General features: G+C 37.6%; 1 long non-coding RNA gene across 1 annotated transcript in view; it reads right to left on the reverse strand.

Annotated features, from left to right (window-relative positions):
• Window positions 1-7,479: 7,479 nt before the first annotated feature.
• Window positions 7,480-13,696, reverse strand: part of LOC116273718 — a 585,230-nt gene continuing 579,013 nt past the window's right edge. Inside the window, exon 4 of the long non-coding RNA XR_004182043.1 lies at window positions 7,480-8,043. This is a non-coding gene — a long non-coding RNA (uncharacterized LOC116273718). The remainder of the gene's footprint in view (window positions 8,044-13,696) is intronic.

Consider the following 13,696-nt stretch of genomic DNA (forward strand, 5'->3'; position numbering starts at 1 on the left):
ACTTAGGATTGTCTTGGAGATGCGGGCTCTTTTGGTTCCATATGAACTTTAAAGCAGTTTTTCCAATTCTGTGAAGAAACTCATTGAGGTAACGATGGGATGGCATTGAATCTATAAATTACCTTAGGCAGTATGGCCATTTTCACGATATTGATTCTTCCTATCCATGGGCATGGTATGTTCTTCCATTTGATTTGTGTCTCTTTTTATTTCAGTGACAGTGGTTTGTAGTTCTCTCCTTGAAGGGCCTTTACATCCCTTGTAAGTTGGATTCCCTAGGTATTTTATTCTCTTTGAAGCAATTGTGAATGAGTTCATTCATGTGATTTGGCTCTCTGTTTGTCTGTTACTGGTGTATAAGAATGCTTGTGATTTTGCACATTAATTTTGTATCCTGAGACTTTTGCTGAAGTTGCTTATCAACAAGGAGATTTTGGAGCTGAGACAATGGGGTTTTCCTAAACATACAATCATGTCATCTACAAACAGGGACAATTGACTTCTTCTTTTCCTAACTGAATACCCTGATTTCTTTCCTCTTGCCTAATTGCCTAGCCAAACTTCCAACACTATGTTGAATAGGAGTGGTGAGAGAGGGGCATCCTGTCTTTAATGCCAGTTTCAAAGGGCATTTTCCAGTTTTGCCATTCAGTATGATATTGGCTGTGGGTTTTGTCATAAATAGCTCTTATGATTTTTGAGAATTTACGTTCATCAATACCAAATTTATTGAGCGTTTTAGCATGAAAGGGCTGTTGAATTTTGTCAAAGCCTTTTCTGCCTCTATAGAGATAACCATGTGGTTCTTGTCTTTGGTTCTGTTTATATGCTGGATTATGTTTATTGATTTGCGGGTGAACCAGCCTTGCATCCCAGGGATGAAGCCCCTTGATCATGGTGGATAAGCTTTTTGATGTGTTGCTGAATCCGGTTTTGCCAGTATTTTATTGAGGATTTTTTGCATCGATGTTCATCGGGATATTGGTCTAAAATTCTCTTTTTTGTGTATCTCTGCCAGGCTTTGGTATCAGGATGATGTTGGCCTCATAAAATGGTTAGGGAGGATTCCCTCTTTTTCTATTGATTGGAATAGTTTCAGAAGGAATGGTACCAACTCCTCCTTGGCTACCTCTGAAGAGGTAGGAATTCAGCTAATGAGGTCCATCTGGTCCTGGACTTTTTTGGTTGGTGGAAGGCTATTAATTGTTGCCTCAATTTCAGAGCCTGCTATTGGTCTATTCAGGGATTCAACTTCTTCCTGAACAGTCTTGGAAGAGTGTAAGTGTCAGGAAATTATCCATTTCATCTAAGATTTCCAGTTTATTTAGTAGAGGTGTTTATAGTATTCTCTGATGGTAGTTTGTATTTCTGTGGGGTCAGTGGTGATATCCTTTATCATTTTAATTCTTTCGATTTGATTCTTCTCTCTTTTCTTCTTTATTAGTAGTCTTGCTAGTGGTCTGTCAATTTTGTTGATCTTTTCAAAAACCAACTCCTGGATTCATTGATTTTTTGGAGGGTTTTGTCATCTCTATCTCCTTCAGTTCTGCTCTGATCTTAGTTATTTCTTCTGCTAGCTTTCGAATGTGTTTGCTCTTGCTTCTCTAATTCTTTTAGTGCGATGTTAGAGTGTCAATTTTTGATCTTTCCTACTTTCTCTTGTGGGCATTTAGTGCTTTCATAAATTTCCCTCACACACACTGCTTTAAATGTGTCCAGGATTCTGGTATGTTGTATCTTTTGTTCTCATTGGTTTCAAGAACATCTTTATTTCTGCCTTCATTTCGTTATGTACCCAGTAGTCATTCAGAACGGGTTGTTCAGTTTCCATGTAGTTGAGTGGTTTGATTGGAGTTTCTTAGTCCTGAGTTCTAGTTTGATTGCACTGTGGTCCTGAGAGACAGTTTGTTATAATTTCTGTTCTTGTACATTTTACTGGGGAGTGCTTTGCTTCCAATTACGTGGTCAATTTTTGGAATAAGTACGATGTGGTGCTGAGAAAGAATGTATTCTGTTGATTTGGAGGTGGAAGTTCTATATAGATGTCACAATGGGTCTGCTTGCTGCAGAGATGAGTTCAATTCCTGGATATCCTTGTTAACTTTCTGTCTCGTTGATCTGTCTAATGTTGACAGTGGAGTGTTAAAGAAGTCTCCCAATTATTATTGTATGGAGTCGTCTCTTTGTAAGTCTCTAAGGACTTGCTTTATGAATCTAGGTGCTCTGTATTGGGTGCATATATTTAGGATGAATTTAGCTCTTCCTGTTGAATTGATCCCTTACCATTATGTAATGGCCTTCTTTGTCTCTTTTGATTTTTGATGGTTTAAAGTCTGTTTTATCAGAGACTAATGTACAACCCCGCTTTTTGTTCTCCATTTGGCTTGGTAAATCTTCCTCCATCCCTTTATTTTGAGCCTATGTATGTCTCTGTGTGTGGATGGGTCTCTAGTACAGCGAACTGACGGGTCTTGACTCTTTTATCCAGTTTGCCAGTCTTTGTGTCTCTTAATTGGAGCATTTAGTCCATTTTACATTTTAAAGGTTAAGATTGTTGTATTAATGAACTTGATCCTGCCATTATGATATTAACTGGTTATTTTTGCTCGTTAGTTGATATAGTTCTTCCCTAGCCTCGATGGTCTTTACATTTTGGCATGTTTTGAGATGGCTGGTACCGGTTGTTCCTTTCCATGTTTAGTACTTCCTTCAGGGTCTCTTGTAAGGCAGGCCTAGTGGTGACAAAATCTCTAAGCATTGCTTATCTGTAAAGGATTTTATTTCTCCTTCACTTATGAAACTTAGTTTGGCTGGATATGAAATTCTGGGTTTAAATTCTTTTCTTTAAGAATGTTGAATATTGGCCCCACTCTCTTCTGGCTTGTAGAGTTTCTGCTTCAGAGATCTGCTGTATGAGTCTGATGGGCTTCCTTTGTGGGTAACCCAACCTTTCTCTCCTGAAACGCCCTTAAGATTTTTCCTTCATTTCAACTTTGGTGAATCTGGCAATTATGTCTTGGAGTTGCTCTTCTCGGGGAATCTTTGTGGCGTTCTCTGTATTTCCCTGGATTTGAATGTTGGCCTGCCTACTGGGTTGGGGAGATTCTCCTGGATGATATCTGAAGAGTGTTTTTCCAACTTGGTTCCATTTTCCCCCTCACTTTCAAGGCACCCCAATCAGGCTGAGATTTGGTCTTTACATAATCCCATACTTCTTGCAGGCTTTGTTCATTTCTTTTTCTTCTTTTTCTTTTGGTTTCTCTTCTGCAGCTTCATTTCATTCATTTCATCCTCAATGCTGATACTCTTTCTTCCAGTTGATCAGTGGGTTACTGAAGCTTGTGCATTTGTCGCGACATTTCTCATGTCATGCTTTTCATCTCTTTCATTTTCGTTTATGACCTTCTCTGCATTAATTAGTCTAGCCGTCGAGATTCTTCCACTTTTTTCAAGATTTTTAGTTTCTTTCGCTGGGTACGTAATTCCTCCTTTAGCTCTGAAATTTGATGGACTGAAGCCTTCTTCATCTCGTCAAAGTCATTCTCCCGTCCAACTTTGATCCGTTGCTGGCGATGAGCCTGAAGCTCCTTTACTTGCCCGGGGAGATCGCTCTTGTTTTTTGAATTTCCAACTTTTCTGCCCTCTTTTTCCCCATCTTTGTGGTTTATCTTGCCTCTGGTCTTTATTGATGGTGATGTACTGATGGGGTTTTGGTGTAGGTGTCCTTCCTGTTTGATAGTTTTCCTTCTAACAGTCAGGACCCTCAGCTGTAGGTCTGTTGGAATTGCTTGAGGGTTACTCAGACCCTGTTTGCTACCAGGTATCAGCAGCAGAGACTGCAGAGATAGAATATTTCTGAACAGCAAAGTGTACTTGCCTGTATCTGATTCTTGCTGGAACCTTCCTCTCAGGGTGTGCTCCACCCTGTGAGGTGTAGGAGTCAGACTGCCTAGTGGGGGATGTCTCCCGAGATTACTTAGGCTACTCAGCAGGGGTCAGGGACCCGCTTGAGCAGGTCTGTCCTTCTCGAGATCTCAACCTCCGTGTTGGGAAGTCCACTGCTTTCTCTTCAAGCTGTCAGACAGAGTGGTTTCCCAGGTCTGCAGAGGTATCTGCTGCTTTGTTGTGTTTACTGTGCCCTGCCCTAGAGGTGGAGTCTACAGGAGACAGGCGGGTTTCCTTGAGGCTGCTGTGAGCTCCACCCAGTTGGAGCTTCCCAGCAGCTTTGTTTACTTAAAGCCTGAGCAATGGTGGGCGCCCCTCCCCCAGCCTGGTTACTGCCTTGCCCGGTGAATCACAGACTGCTGTGATAGCAATGAGGGAGGCTCCGTGGGTGTGGGACCCTCCCAGCCAGGTGTGGGATGATCTCCTGGTGTGCCTGTTTGCTCAAAGCAGTATTGGGGTGGGAGTTACCCGATTCTCCAGGTGTTGTGTGTCTCAGTTCCCCTGGCTAGGAAAAGTTCCCCTTCCCCCTTGCGCTTCCCAGGTGAGGCATGCCTGGCCTGCTTCGCTCTCGCTGGTCGGGCTGCAGCTTGACCAGTACCGATCTTCCGGCACTCCCCAGTGAGATGAACCCAGTACCTCGGTTAAGAAAATGCCGAAATCACCCGGTCTTCTGTGTCGCTGGCTCTGGGAGTTGAAGACTGGAGCCGCTCCTATTCGGCCATCTTGCTCCGCCCTAGGATTAACCTTCTTAATAATATTTGATAAACTCATGGTTTTAATCATATATGATGTGTTGTATATATCATGATTGTTGTTGCTATTAGCATCAATGAGAACATCTTCACCAGGAAAAATAGAAATAGAATATCATGTAATTATCTGCTTGTTTTATTTTACATTATAGAATAAAAATCTACCATCTACAATATAACTACTAAAGAAGAGTTTTTAAATTCTTTTGTCCTGGCCAGGCACAGTGGCTCATTCTTGTAATCCCAGCACTTTGGGAAGCCAAGGCAGGTGAATCACTTGAGGCCAGGAGTTTGAGACCAGTCTGACCAACATGGCAAAAACCCATCTCTAAATATTAAAAAAATACAAAAATTATTGTATCCCCATGAAAAAATACAAAAATTATTGTTTCCACATGAAAAAATTCAAAAATTATCTGGGCATGGTGGCATGTGCCTGTAGTTCCAGCTACTCAGGTGGCTGAGGCAGGAGAATCGCTTGAACCCAGGAGGTGGAGGTTTTAGTGAGTGAGCCAAGATCAGGCCACTGCACTCCAGCATGGGCGACAGAGCTAGATGCTGTCTCAAAAAAACAAAGAAAAAAAATTCTTTTCTGCTTATGCTATAATTCAGTACAGATATGCAAATTATCATGTTCTTTTAATTCACTTAGAATAGATCCTTTCTATATTGATATATCACGAACTATATATGCAAATTTAGATTTGTTTGTTTTGTTTTCAGTTTTTAGAGATTTCCTTATTTTTAAAATGCAATTTTGTTTTATGTTCATAAAAATATTAGAAATTTCAAAATTAAATATCTAAAGCATTATGTCTTCAAAGAAGTTCTATAAATGCCTCCTGTATTGCCACCTTTTTAAATAGCCATCTTTAAAATTTTATGTATATATATTTATGTCTTCTAATTTATTTTAAAAAATGAGAGTGTACCATATACTTTCCTCAACTCTTTTTCATTTTAATAATATATCTGGGATATTGTATGGCCTAATAACAGAAATATTTATTCTTTATTATAATTGAAAAACCACCATGTGGATTATGTTTATTCAACCATTGTTCATTCAACCAATGCCTTAGAAATAAGAGTTTTTGAGCAGACCATTTAAAATGCACGTTGTTACACACATAGTAGAGTATTATTTTTATTTCATATTCTGGATGCATTAATTTCTACATTAATTTCTATTAATGTAGTCTAAGTATTTGAGATTAAAATTAGTAAGAATAAAATTATCTCTTACAGTAAATATCATTGGATGTTGCATAATCTTATTCATCTCATTCTAATTACTTGAAACACATCTAGAAATTTATATATAGTTTGGTTATGTTTCACTTTTTTAAGCTAAGCCCATGTTTTTAGGTTAAAAAGAACTTTCAAAATTTTGAGTTTTGTATCTATTAGGTGTGGACAAATTACAAATTTGTCGAATACACTTTCTATTATTTCATTAAAGTATTTGGTAAAATTGAAATACATTTCCAAATCAAATATATAACCTGAGAATACTCCAACGGTACTTCTGCCTGAGACACTGACCATCAGTCAGTCATATTAAGGGTAGTTTTCAGTCAGAAATGACTCAGCAGGAACATTACTCTCCCAAATTATAGTATTTCTTTAAATATTCCTCAGAGTAAGTAGACTTTTTAAAAGTATTTGGATTTTTTGAAATCTAAAGTATATACAAAAAATAAAATTATGCCACGAATGTAAACATATTTGAATCTAGAAATAGCAAATGTCTAAGATATTAACAAAATATCGACTGAACAGATCAGGTATTGCCAAACATCTGGAAAACAAGATGCATTAGTTATAATATCCTAGATTTTTATAGTGCTTTTACATTTACCTAGCAGCCCCTTCTCTAATTTACTAGACCCACATAACAACTCTGCAAAGGGCAAATCCAACCAACCCCATGGGAAAACTCTAACTCAGAAAGGAACAACTTTCTGTAGTGAATATATTAATACAATTAGTTAACTGATGGGCAAATTTTGCTACTCATCTATTCTAATTTCATGACAAATGTCACAAAGAAACCAGATAAATAAGGGCAAGGCTCTGTGTCATTTTGTGAACCTGTGTAAAGCCAACCTTTAACTGGCTTCTTAAAGAATTATCTGAGGGAATCTGAAAACTAAAGCCCTGAAAATAGAGTTCATATTAAATTGACTCCAGTATCAGCTACTGTTTTTTTTTTTTTTTTTTTTTTTAATAGAGACAGAGTCTCGCTCTGTCACCCAGGCTAGAGTGTAGTGGCATGAACCAACTAATTTTTAATTTAATTTTTATTTTTGTGGAGATGGAGGGGTCTCGTTATGTTGTCCAGGCTGGTCTTGAACTCCTAGCCTCGGATAATTCTCTCTCTTTGGCTTCCCAAAGTGCTAAGATTACAGGCATGGGCCACCATACCTGGCCAACTAAGTTTCTTTTTCAGCGGCAATTATAATTGATAAGATGATGAGCTATACACACACACACACACACACACACACACACACACACACGTATTGAACGGGAAAATACTAAACAGTAACATAATTTCAAGTCAAGACTCTTTTTTTTTTTTGAGGCGGAGTCTCGCTTTGTCGCCCAGGCTGGAGTGCAGTGGCGGGATCTCAGCTCACTGCAAGCTCCGCCTCCCGAGTTTAGGCCATTCTCCTGCCTCAGCCTCCCGAGTAGCTGGGACTACAGGCGCCCGCCACCTCGCCTGGCTAGTTTTTTTGTATTTTTTAGTAGAGATGAGGTTTCACCGTGTTAGCCAGGATGGTCTCGATCCTCCTGACCTCGTGATCCACCCACCTCAGCCTCCCACAGTGCTGGGATTACAGGCTTGAGCCACCGCGCCCGGCCAAGTCAAGACTCTTAAAACCACTACAGTTAGATACTATGCTGGAATTCAAGAAAACCGTATAAAGAATTTGTGAAAATGAATTTTCTTCCCCATGATCATGAAACAAGCTGAGCTTCTAAAGCTATTTTGATCCTGAGCTATGGTAAATTAAGAGTGCAGAGGTGGAATGTGCCCAATAAATCATCCTACAGAAATGTGAAAGTGTAGAATTCCCCAGGAAAGCAGGCATAGGCAACAAATACTCAGCCTGATGGTGGCCTCTCTTGTATCACCTGGTAATACAGTGAAGGCAGAGACCCGTCCAGCTCAAAGAAGTCCAGGATTTTGGTAACTTCAGTATTCCTGCTGGTGTCATGCTGACAGCTGATGTGTCTCAATCCAGATAAAAGAAATAGGTTTCCATAACATTTTATCTGGGTTAACTTCTCTCGGCTATTTCTTCTCACCTTGGCGCCTATTCCTTCTCACCAGAACAACCTAAATGCAATAATAAAACAGGGTGGCTGTTATCAGCAAAGGAGATGAACTAGGATTTCTTCTCATTCACTCATTATTAGCCATTGAGATGCCCAGGTGTTGGCCAAAAGTTTCTGAAAGCCTCTTCCATTCCGGCTGTCTTGAATCAATAGCTTAAGGGGTGTGCACATCCCCCTCAGTATAAAATCTCAATAGATAAGCACATTGAGTACATCGATCCAACGTTGCAAATATACAAATTTCAATTTTACTCATAGTCTGATGACAAACCAACAATAAACTATTCCAAGAAAAAGGGAATATAAAGTAGTGAAAGCCATAGCAGTGATTATGGAAGTCACTTTCTTAGAGAAGTAAGAGTGATATAGAATGAAGGCCAAACTGGCAATATGGGTTTAAAGCATTTTATACCTTTGTTCCTTTAACAGTAAGCCCAGTGTATTTTGCTCAATTTCTATTTGAGTGATTGATTATTTTAAACCCCATAAGAAGAAAAAATTAACAATTCACCAGCATGGAAACCTATAAAGAGTTGCTAATATATGAGTGAAGTGTAAGTATGTAAATAAGCAATATGGGAGATTTAATTAGAATATTCTGTGATTCTCAGGTCTTTATCTATGAAATGGAGATATAATATCCTGAAGGGTTGCTGAGATTATTATGTTATAAATAATACTTAGGGTTCAACTGATATTAAATACATAGTTACTATTATGATTTGTAAATTGTAGTAGTAACTATTTGTTTAATATCAGTTGAGAATTCAGATAAATTTATGTAGAAAAGGAAGAGTGATGGTAAAGCAAACGTCCACATGACTCCAGAGCTATTAAAGTAAAACACAAATGTGATATATTAAGTAATTAAAAAGAGTGTTTACGTTTGTTAGATTTTCTTTCTCTTGCTCCAATTACAGCTTTTTCTTATCCATTGATAAAATACATACCATGTTAGGAGTAGAAAATAAATAAATTCAGACAGACTTAGCATGTGGAAAAATGAATAAGCACTTGGACTTTAACATTAGAAGTAATTCTCTCCAAAAAACAGAAAATACATTCTACCCACTTCATCCACAATCCCCACAGAGTCCATGCAGGATCTTCCAGAGAAATGGTACATTGTCATAAGCCTCAACCCTCAAAGAAGAATGACATCCTTAAAAATAGGAAACTTTGAAATAAATGAGGTAATGAGAATGAGATAATCTTAGAATGTTAGGGATGAAAGAATATCAGAAGCACAGTCAATAAATGGTGCTGGGAAAACTGGATATCCACATGCAAAAGAACGAAATTGTACCCTTTTCTTACACCATATACAAAAATCAACTAAAAATGCATTAAAGACTTAACTGTTATATCTGAAACCATAAAATTCCTAGATGAAAACATAGGGAAAAAGCTCCTTGATATTGGCCCTGGCAATGATTTTTGGATAGGACATCAAAAACACAGACAACCAAAGCAAAAGTAAACAAGTGTGACTATATCAAACTAAAAAGCTTCTGCACAGCAAAGGTAACAACAAAATAAAAAAGCAACCTATGAAATGGGAGAAAATATTTGCACATCATATATCTGGTAAGGGGTTAATACCTAAAATATATGAGAAGTTTACACCACTCAATAGCAAAAGCAACCCCACCCCCAAACCCCCACAAATCCAAATAACCTGATTTTTTAAATTGAGCAAAAGGCTTGAGCAGATATTTTCCCAAAGAAGACAAAAAATGGACAACAGGTATATGAAAAGGTGCTCAACATCATTAATCATTAGAGAAACACAAATTAAAACCACAATGAGATATCATTTCACACTTGTTAGGATGGCTTTTATAAAAAGACAAGAGGTAACAAGTGTGTGGATAACAATGGTGTAGAGGAAAGGAAACCCTCGTACATGGTTTATGGGAATGAAAATTGGTACAGCCATTATGAGAAACGGTATGGAGGTTCCTCAAAAAATTAAAAATAATACTACCATATAATCCAACAATCTAACCTTGGGGCATATATCCTAAAGAAACAAAATTAGTATATGGAAGAGATATATGTACTGCCATATTCATTGAGGCATTACTCAGCATACCCGAGATGAAGAAACAATTTTAGTGTTCATTGACAGATGAATGAATAAAGAAATTATGGTACATATTACAATGGAATACTATTGAGCCATAAAAAGGAAAGAAATTCTACCGTTTGCTACAACATGAATAAACCTGGAGGACATTATGTTAAGTGAAGCAAGCAAGACACAAAAAGACAAATACTGTATGATCTCACTTATATGTGGAATCTAAAGCAGTTGAACTTACAGAAGCAGATAGTAGAATGGTGGTTGCCAGGGGTCAAGGACTGGGAGAAATCAGTCAGAGGATACACATTTTTAGCTATAAGATGAACATGTTATAGGGATCTAATATACAGCATAAGTGGTAATGGCTATTTTAATTTGGTTATAATAATTGTTACATAATGTGTATGTATATCAAATCAAATCATTACATAAAGTATTTGTATATCATATTGTTATAATAATCATTACATAAGTATATCAAATATATACCTTGAATATATTCAATCTTTATTTGACAATGAAATGTTTTACATTTGAAAAATCACACAATACTGTCAGCACTTGAACATTCTCAGCCTTGCTGTCTCCTCCACAAACATCCTGAGTGACCAGAGACCACAGGTGTTAGTTGAGTGCAACAAAGCACACTTTATGATGTGCTTGAATGAGACAAAGGCCCTACCTCTTCACCTTTAATATAAAGCATTTAGCGTGGTGCCTAGCATGCACAGGAGTCACTAAAGTAAATGTTTACTTGGCAAACACATACTCCAAATGAAATAGCAACAGAAAGAAAAACTTAAAAAATCATTCAGTAAATATTTTCTCGAATGATTATTTTTTTAAAAATATTTTTTGTAAATATTTTTACCAAATAATGGGTTTCTTTACCCATTGTTCTAAAAACGTTAGCAGCTAAAACTTTTTTGTATGGTAAGATGTCCTCAGACATATCAGAAGAGCTGACATTCACATGCTTTGCTATGTGATGGCTGCCTAAGTATATTCTTTGAGTAATCTGAACATGGATTTTTTCTAAACAAAAATATGTAAACAAAGTGTTTTTTCAGAGGCAACATATTAGAGCAGATAAATCTATTTCTGTAGCAGGAAATCTGGACTGTAATATGTGAACACCTAATACGTAGTTAGAGGTAGTAACTGTATGTAGTAATCGTCATTCTCTTCTTTATTTTTAGGTGTCAAATGTAAATAAAATACAATAATACAAATAAATAATAAATACAGAAATAACTTATGCTTCATATGGCAAGTTTCAATAGACTTGAATTTCATTTTTTGACTTGTTAATATGATACCACCTTTTGTCACAGGGAAAATTTTCTACTGAGAAGTTTGGTTGCATGATCCTCAAACAGAGGTAATCGTAATGCATGGGACTATTAGAGCTAAATTCAAATTTTATTCAACTGTCCTTAATCTGGCTGATACTGATGTATCCTTGGAATGTGTAAACTGACAAAGAGATTCTTGGCGATTCCCAATGTGTAGAGAAGCAGGGATTACATTCACATGGCTTTTGTCACTTAAAAATGAGTCAAGTTAGAAATAGTTGAATTTGTCAAACATTTTTGAGTGTATGAGAAGCCACTGGAGTTTTCAGAGCAACTACACAGGATAAATTCTAAATGTAAGAGCATGTGATTTCCAAATTGATTTATTTATGCAAATAATTTACCTCTGTGTCTTGTTTTACTTATGTTGTAGGATGGCGTTTTTGAAGTTTAGCTTAGGTAATTTTTTTTCTGTTATTTTCTTTTGCTAATTGGACTCTAACTCAGGTATGAGGGCTCAAGAATGGCATGATACAGCAGAAATGCAGAGACAGAAAAAAAGTAAAGCACTGTGGCTTTTGAATGTGAAATATTGAAGCCTTAATGAAATGGTGCGCACTCATGCACATAGACAATTACTGTGGGAAAATATACAAAAAGAGATAAAAGATTCTCATGCTAGAACACAGAAATATCCTGGAGTTAGAGGGATTGGAGAAAAATAAAGGAAATATAAACAGTAACATGAGGGTCCCAAAAGGAAGGACTAAGGTACAAATTATACAAGAAAGTGTACCAGGTACACATGCACCTTGGAGAAAGAAAATGTACAAGGTACAATTGTACCTTGGATATACAAACTATATATGGAAGAGTCAGCATTCAGAATGCTCCTAGTCACTAGCAGCCACTTGACGAAATCTCATCCATTACCTACACCTGGGAACTAAATGCTTAGCCATGCAGAATCCCTAGCCTACAAGCATTGATCAACAAGCATTACCTGTGCCAAGAATTAAATATAACTTCACTCTCCACTAGCCAAGAGGACTTCCTTAGGCAGCAGGAAGGGTGCTTCCTTTAGAGTTTCCAGGAATGGTGAAGCCATTTAGCTCTCTTTAGTCCCCACTTGACTAAGAAGGCCTGGCTAGAAAGCTTCCTTCTTATTTGGCAGAACATAAGAAAGCTCTGTGATGGATAGCAGACCTTTGGATATCATTAGAGAAAAATTGCACTGGACAGAGTTAAACAGGCAAGGAAGATATTATTCAAGACCACTGCAACAGGGTCAAGACTAATGTAATAGGAAAGAGAGCTTGAACTCAACTCAGAATACAACAGGGACAAGTGAAGATTTATAGTCAATGTGCAGAGTGAAGGAATGAATGAGAAATTACTAAGGAGAACTTGGTTAGGTATTAGGGATAGGGGAAGAGGAACTTGGTTAGGTATCAAGAGTAGGGGAAGAGGAACTTGATTGGGTGTTAAGGGTTGGGGGAGGCTCTCTAAATTGGCTTAGCAGGATTCTTTGATAAAACTAGGCTCAGCGGGCCAAGAATGGGACCAAACCAAGGCCTAGTTGAAAAGGGATGTTTGGTCAGGGAGAGAGTCCTTGTCAATATCTACTAGAAGAAGGTGCTATGGAAGGAGCATCACTCTTTCTCCCCCCGACCCACTTGGCAACTCCTGTCACTCAATACCCTCACAGTCCTCCTTGCCTCACTGAGTCTATAATTATACTCTTTAGACTGAAAAACCTGAGAAACAAACTGCCTCAGTAACATATTCATTTTTCATGAATTATTTGTGCTACCCGATGATACCATGCCTAGGGCAAAACTCCTTGCCACTGGCCTCTATTGTGAAGGAAAATCATCAGGTTAAATGTTTTGGGAATTTAAATCTTCCAGCTAATATTTCTTTAGTTTGACAATTCAGCATTCTGCATGATACTTAGAATAGGTGTATATATATTTAAAATTAACAACTTCTACCCAGTATTTTGTGAATCCAGACCAATGGTTCTTATCTCATGGAATTACCTGGGTCACTTTGTAAACGTATAAATTCTCAGTCATAGTTCTGGACGAACTGAATGAGAATATATCCAGCATGGCTTGGGGATGGGGTCAGCCTTATGTATTTTTACCAAGTTCCCAGTAAATTGTGATGACTATACACATTTTTGAACCAGTAATGTTGAGAAATGTCCTCCAGGGTGGTATTGACACACCAGAGCTCAAAATGAGATTGTTGGATCATCAAAATACATG

Source organism: Papio anubis, chromosome 2, assembly GCF_008728515.1.
Source record: "Papio anubis isolate 15944 chromosome 2, Panubis1.0, whole genome shotgun sequence".
NCBI classification, from domain to species: Eukaryota; Metazoa; Chordata; class Mammalia; order Primates; family Cercopithecidae; genus Papio; species Papio anubis.